The following is a 7,232-nucleotide window of genomic DNA, read 5'->3' as shown; positions in this document are numbered from 1 at the left end:
TAATCTGTGGATCTGGACAGAGAGATGGATGTAGGTAAATGTCACACGGTTCGGCTCGGTGTGGGCCTTCCCAGCCCACGGCCTCAGGAGTGAGGCAGGTGGCCCCGAGCTGCCAGGGCGCGCAGTGCCCTCAACTTCAGAGAGTCACGTGAGCACGGCAGGGAGCAGTCATGGGAAACCATGTGGACCTGTGCTGCTCAGAGAGGGCGGGAGATGCGGTCCTGGCCTCCGATGAGGGACGCATTCCCATGATCTGCTCAGCCTGGGTGGCCATTCCCACCACATCCGCTCAGCCTTACTCCACGGTGAGGTTGGCTGCCTTGGCTTAAAATGAGGCAGCCGGGAACCTAGAGCCTGCACTCCATCCCTCAGGGTTTCCCTGTGGGGAGCTGAGAGTCTTCAAGGAAGAGGCAGCAGCAAAGGCACAAGAGGCAAGATTCAGCCAGGCGGGAAGGGCAGAGGAGGGAGGGCCGTGGCACGGCACAGCAGACCTGGCCCCCTGCCAGAACCCCCCAGGCAGGGGTCCATTTCTGCTTCCTGCATGTGCCCTCCCTTTAAAGCTAATCACACACACACACACACAACACTGAAAGGAATGGTACCACTATCTTAGCTGGAAGATCAACTTCATTTACCATAAATAGAGATATACCTCAAAGATAAATGCAATAAAAATACAAACAGTGACAAAAACATGATGCAGGCATGGGTGTGCCCCACGCTGTCTCTTGCTAAAATAATTGTTTTGCTTCATAACCAGATAGTCTGAAGGAGAACTGAATTACAATGCATTCAGTATTAATGAATGCCAGTAACTCTCCTAAAAGCACCTTCCTTCCCTTCTGGTAATGCCTCTTCACCTAAGGCTCCTCTACGTCCCAGAACCCTTTGTGGGGGCGGGCTCGGCCCCGCCTTTGAGGAGAGTGGAGGGGCACAGGTCTGGGAGCCAGAACACAGATGCCCCCCTCCCTCCCTTGCTGGCTCCCAGCCTCTGCAGCCCAGTGACTCAGCACCGACCTCCTCTCCCTATCTGAAAATCCTGATAACCACGGTCCTGCCTAAGAAGTGGTTTGTCTGCCATGGAGTGCGCCAGGAAATCATCACCTCACACCCGCTCACCTGTCCCAGCCTGAACGGGAAGGGCGCCCCGTTTCCTAGCCTGGCCCCTCACACCTGCCCCCTCCTGCATCCACGTTACAGGAGAGTCTTCGCTGTTCGACTCCAAGGGTGCAACACATCCAGCTGGAAACGGAAAGCAAGGACTCTAAGTTCTAGGATCTGTAATTTTTCCTTTTTTCGGGGGGTTGGGGGGTGGTAATGGGCTTTGAACCTAGGCATGATGGATCACTTAACTACATCCTCGGCCCTGCTAAATTAAAAACTTAAAAAAAAAATTAGTACATGTTTGCAGTATAATTACATTCATTGTAGGAAATTGGTATGTGTAATTACACATCCCAATTCTTTTTTCCTTCCTTCCATCCCCTTTTATTTTGCCAGCACCAGATTCAAGGGCACAGGAAGCTTCTGCCCTCTCGGGGCTCCTGCAGGCCCCACTTCTCATGGCAGAGGGCAGCGGGATGAGATGGTTCTATCTTCAGAGACTCTCAGGATAGCGGGGCCTCTGGGCGGGCAACCCTGGACCAGTTTTCTAGGTTTACGACCTAGTTACCAGAAGGCTCCCCGGAGCCAGGCGGACCAGCCGCTCCCCTGCAAATCACCTACCCGCAAGGAGGGCTGAGGAAGCTCAGGGCGCCCCCTGGCGTGGCTAGAGAGAAAGGCTTCCCGAGCTGTGAGAAGGGCGGGCTGCTGCCAAATCCACAGGGCCCCTCATCTTCAGGTGGGGAAACTGAGGCTCAGAAAATACCTCCTGTAGTAGGATTGCCAGATAAAACACAAAACTCCCAGTGAGATTCTAATTTCGAAGAAGCAACAAAACAGTACAAACATGTCCTGTGAAATGCTTAGGACATATTTCTACTAAAAAAATTGTGTTGTGTATCTGCTCTCCTGCAACCCACCCCAGACAGGGCTTCCCCATCAGACCCGCCCAGTGTCCTTCGCTTGTCGTTCTGCCTAGAACACAGCAGGGCCGTGGGAAATGCTTGTTAAAAATCATTCTTTTATCAGTGAAATTAAACGAAAGGGCTGCGATTTGTGTCTTTGTTAACTTGGCAGTATTCTCCCTCTGTCAGCTGAAGTCCCAGTCTCCTTTGTTAAGTATTTGCCGAGGGACAGAATGCAGAGGGGTACAGTGCACGGAGCAGGCAATAGGCACACAGGGGGCCCTGGCAGCCAGACTTTAGGAGACGGTGAGCAGCGGTCTGTGATGTTCCGCACAGAGCTAAGCTCAAGCATGCCTTGGTTTACAGCGTCCCTGCAAAGCAGGATATCTCAGAGCAGCGCCAAAGCAGACACGAACATGCTCATGTTAATAAAGGGAATTTAGATGGAAAGGTCAGATCATCGCTTCACGCAAAAGCCACACAGGAGGCGAGACAGTTCACAGTGCAGGGCTGTGCATTCGTCGGAGGGACTGTAGCCTCTGCCGACCCTGCCCCTCAATGCCAGAAAGGGCCCCGCACCCCGAACGCCTCTGTACTTTCTTTCCCAGTGATGTGGTGGAGAGCGTCCTCTCAGGATGCGGAGGAACTCTACCTGCAGGGACCAGCAGGGGGAACACTGACCTCAGAAATGCGAACCCCACGGACTACCGATGCCCCGCCAACTCTGAGGCACAGCCTAAACTGCGGGGTCTCGGCACACCGCACACCGTTATACGGAGAAACTGAGTTGCAGACGGGGCACAGACGGAGGTAGATTCACTCTTCCGGAACAACTGGAAAATGAATCCAAGAGACGGAACCCATAGAATGTCGTCATCTCTGCGCTCCGACAGCCAGTCCGCATCTCCAGTTCTCGGCCACAGGACAGAGGGAAGGCAGAGCCCTCTGGCTGCTGGCACCGAAGAGAAGGCCATGTGGGAAAGTGGAAAGTGAGGATCCAGGAGGCTCAGTTCTGGCCCCAATCCCAGCAAAAACTGGAAAACTATACTTTCCCCACCAAGCACCCTCCAATTACCTTTTTGTAATGAAAGTAATAGACATATGGTAAAAGCCACCAGACAAAAAAGTTCAAACTGTGAGGGAGGCTGCAGAGTGAGGTAGGCTAACTACTAATATTCCTTGCTTATCTTTCTGGAAATATATATTCAATCATAAAAGTATATATAAGCACTTATTTCTATCTCTAGACATATTTATTGTTACACAAATGAGATTATGATGTACCTCTTGGTTTTAAATGTACAATGTACTCCCAGTGGCCATGAGCCACATATGCCTCCTTCCTTCCAGGGATGGCAGGACGGTGCCTCACACGAGGAACAGACCGGTGTAGCATTGCACCTTGCGGTAACCAGCACCCTGTGTTATCTCTGGAGGTGTCCTGCGCCGACAGAGTCCCCCACTGAGCACGGCCTCTAAGTGCCTCTCGGTGCCCAGAGCTAGGCTTTCTGTAGGGTCAATTCCTGAGAGTGGAATTGCTGGCTCCGGAAAAACGTGTGAGCCTAAGTCACTGACAGGCGTTGGCAAAAAGTCCCCCAGACGCACCGACTGCCACTTACTCCTGGGTTTGGAGAAGGCCACTTCCTCTCCTGGCCGGCCTTGGGAGTACTCACCTGTGAGGCCTAGGTCTTCTCACCCACGAGGAGAAGAGGGTTGGGCAGGAGTTTAATCTCCAAAGTACCCTCCTTGGGGAGGGGAAGGGGCCTCAAAGGTAACCCTTCGGGGGTTGTGGCCGACCTGTATAGTTAAGGGGGGTATAGTTAAAGGGTGCCACCTGCCCTGCGACCTCTGCAGGGTTAAATGGCCTTTCTCTTCTCTCTTCTCTCCTTCCCCTGTTCCCTTTTCCTCCCAGCAGAGCGGAAAATGCCCGAGACCATCATTGGGAGACCAGTCCCAGCAGCAGCTGATCCCTGGCCTTCCAGCAGGACTAAGTCCTCCCGCCCTGCCTGTCCCTTCTGCCACCTGGTGTGACCACTCCCGCCTACCCACCCAGCGCTCCATGGGGGTCTCCGAGATAGCATCTGAGCGAGCTCTTGCCAAAAGCATGCCTTTTTCTGCCCTGGAAGGAATCAGTTTCACTCGCTCTGAAGAAGAGCCTCTGCATGTACTTGGAATTCTTGCCAAAAAACCGGAGAGGCCCCGAATTCCTCAGTGCCCGAATCCAGAATCGCTTAATCTGCCACAGCTCCCTCCAGGGGCACTGAGATGATGGAGTTACAAACCGCTTAAAGGCTTAGGGAGCGTCAGGGTGGAAGGAGGCGGGGGCGAGAGCCCGGGTGAGGGGAGCCCCCCCGGGGCCCAGCGCCCCTCCTGCTTCTCAGGGAGGATGTGTGATTGGCACCCTGGAGGACTCGGAGGAAGACGCTGGGCCCTCAGAGTTCTCAGGGCCCGGAGGCACAAGGGGTTAGGGAGGTGGTGGGGCTGCTCCACCTTGCAGGATTTCAAGGCCTCCGTTTACAGGTGAACCAGGAGGTAGAAGGGCCCAGGATCAGTAAAACCTGCAGGGAGCGCGATCATCTTAAAACACCTTCTCAAGGCTTTTGTTACTCTCAAAATCCATAAAGCTTTTGGCGATTCATCCCTACGTCCCTCTCTGAACTCTATCTATCCCACTGCCATGCTGGGTAAGTTCCAAGCACATCGGTGTTTGTTTCCATCCCCAAGTACACTGCTCACTGGCCCGGTAGGTTCCCATCGTGGAGCCTGTCTTAGTTACTTCTCTCATTGCTGAGATAAGACACCCAATACCCACAGGTTAAGGGAGGGAAGGTTTGTTTAGCTCACAGTTTGTAGAGGCTTCAGTTCATAATGGGCTGGCACAAGGCAGCGTGGCACCATACACAGGCGTTGTGAAGGAGAAACAATGTGGTGAAGAGACGGAACCCCTAGAACGTCCTCATCTCTGTGCCCCGAGAGCCAGTCTGTATCTAATTCTCAACCACAGGACAGACAGATCAGAAGATACTAAAGCAGACTACTTAGGGTGGGCAGCACTCACACCCTCAATCGTAGCGCCCTCATCCTACCATGGCACCTTGAATCAAATCCAGCATCACAGCCCAGCCACCTGTGAAAAAGCCACACCTATGACCCTGTGAGGCTTTCAGGGGCCAGCTGGACACACACCATGACAGGGTCTTTGCACAAGCTGAATCCTCACCTTCCCAAAGCTGGCTGCTTCTTATTCCTCAATGCTCATCTCGAACACCACTTGTTGAGAGGGGCCTCTACCAAGCCACCTGGTCACCTTGGACTGGGCAGAGCACTTGCCCAGCATGTTCGAGGCCCCGAGCAATCCCCAGCACTGTAGATAAATAGATAACGCGATGTTTCCCCTTCTTTCCTTCAGGCACTCGAGTCCTGGCCTTCTAGCCAGCTGCGTGTGTTGAATAATTTGAATAAATTGCTGTCCAGCAGATTTCTCTGTGAAAAGGGGTGAAGACCCTCCTGTGACCTTTCTCCTTCGGCTTTTTCACTCATTCCTACCTTTGTTCTGTTTTGTTTTTTGGAACTGGGGATCAAACTCAGGACCTTCCGCTTCGGAGGCGGGTGAAGTCCCACTGAGCTAAGTCTCCGGCCCTCCTACCTTACAGTTTAAATCCCATCCACAAGGAACTGGTGGCTCCCTTTGACAGCGTTCTTCTTTTTCCTAGCACTTTGTCTCCAGGCCATTATCTCATTCATGCTGTCTCCACAGAGCAAGCCCGATTCCCGGAAACTTAAGGATGCTCAAAATTATGTATGGAACCGACGCCGAATGAGTCAGGGCGGTGTTGTCTTGTTGCTGCCTGCACAGTACCCTCCCCGGGTGGCAGAGGACTGGCGTGTGAGAGTCCAGGGCCTAGTGTCTTGGGTACTTGTTCAAAAGTCGAGAATATTTCAACCATGGATTACGTTTCCAGAGGATTCCCGTTATCAAAACCTCATTTCTGAAGGAGATTTGCTCCTCACGGAAGCCCGTCTGAAAAAGACTGTGAGACCCTGAGGGAGGAGAAAGGAAAGCTGGTGCTCATTACTGGGGGGAGTGCGAGGGTCTAGGCTGGAGCAGCAGCAGGAGGGGAGAGTGGCACCTGTGCCAGCATCTGCGATCTCACCCTGCCCTGGGCTGGCCTCCAACCTGCACCACAGAGAGCTGCTCAACTGCCAACAAACAAACGCACAGCGAACAAAGGGCTGTGTGTGCCGGAGACGACCAGTCCCACCGGTGGTTTGGGTGGAGGAGAAAACAAAGCATGGCTTTGGGAACACACAGCGTTTAGAAAGCAGAGGGGAGAGAGGGCCGCCCATCTCTGAGCCGCCCTGCCCACCGTCCCGTGGTGAGGGGCCAGTCGGTCACTGGAACAGCCAGTGTTGGAGCGGTCAGGGCTGGACCATACCATCTGAGCTTCAAGGAGGGGCCGGGAGGACCCCAGGGGTCACGGGGTGTGCTTGGACAGCTGCGATGGGCACAGAATGAGCCCATTCAGCAAGGCTCTGAAACTCTAGCTCAAAGCTCGGAGCTGTGCACACCCTGCTTCCCGGAGTCCGCAATCGGAAACACGGAGGAGAAGCTTCAGTGGAACAATAATGTCACCAGTGGATCTGGCCCAGACGCCCCCGACTGGGGGCAAGGTTTGTTCCATTCGCCACCCAGGCTGCAGGGAGGGGATGAGCGGAGAACAGCTTCCAGCACGCAGTCAGGGCTCCGAGGAGCAGGCGATTTTCCCTTCCTCTCCTCCGCTTCAGAGGCTGTCTGGTCCAAGCAGCTCAGCCGTGGGCCCTTCTGGTCCACAGCAACTCTCTTCTCTCTGATCTTTGCCCCGCAGAGCAATGCAGTAGGGAAGACCCCTCGGGAAAGGATGGCTAGATGGAAACCGAGTCACCACCACTGCCCTTCCCTTGCGTTACAGCAGGGAAGCTGAGGCCCAGAGAGCAGAGCATGCACACACAGGAACTCTGGGAAGGTCTGGGACCTCAGGGAGCTAAAATGCAGGATGACAGCACTCCCGACAGTGGCAGGCAGAAGGTGGGATTTCCGCTGGGCAGTCTAAAGTGTGCAGAGCAGCTGGATAATTTGAGTTTTAAGAACTCAATGGTTCTGCCACCCACCTCACAAATGCAAGGTCTCAAGTTCGATACCTAGTACTAAAAAAAAAAAAAAAAAAAAAAAAAAAAAAAAAAAAAAAA

The sequence above is a fragment of the Fukomys damarensis genome, unplaced genomic scaffold (assembly GCF_012274545.1).
Source record: "Fukomys damarensis isolate Sample0158 unplaced genomic scaffold, DMR_v1.0_HiC HiC_scaffold_9, whole genome shotgun sequence".
In the NCBI taxonomy this organism is placed as follows: domain Eukaryota; kingdom Metazoa; phylum Chordata; class Mammalia; order Rodentia; family Bathyergidae; genus Fukomys; species Fukomys damarensis.
Note: the sequence above shows the minus strand (reverse complement) of the source record.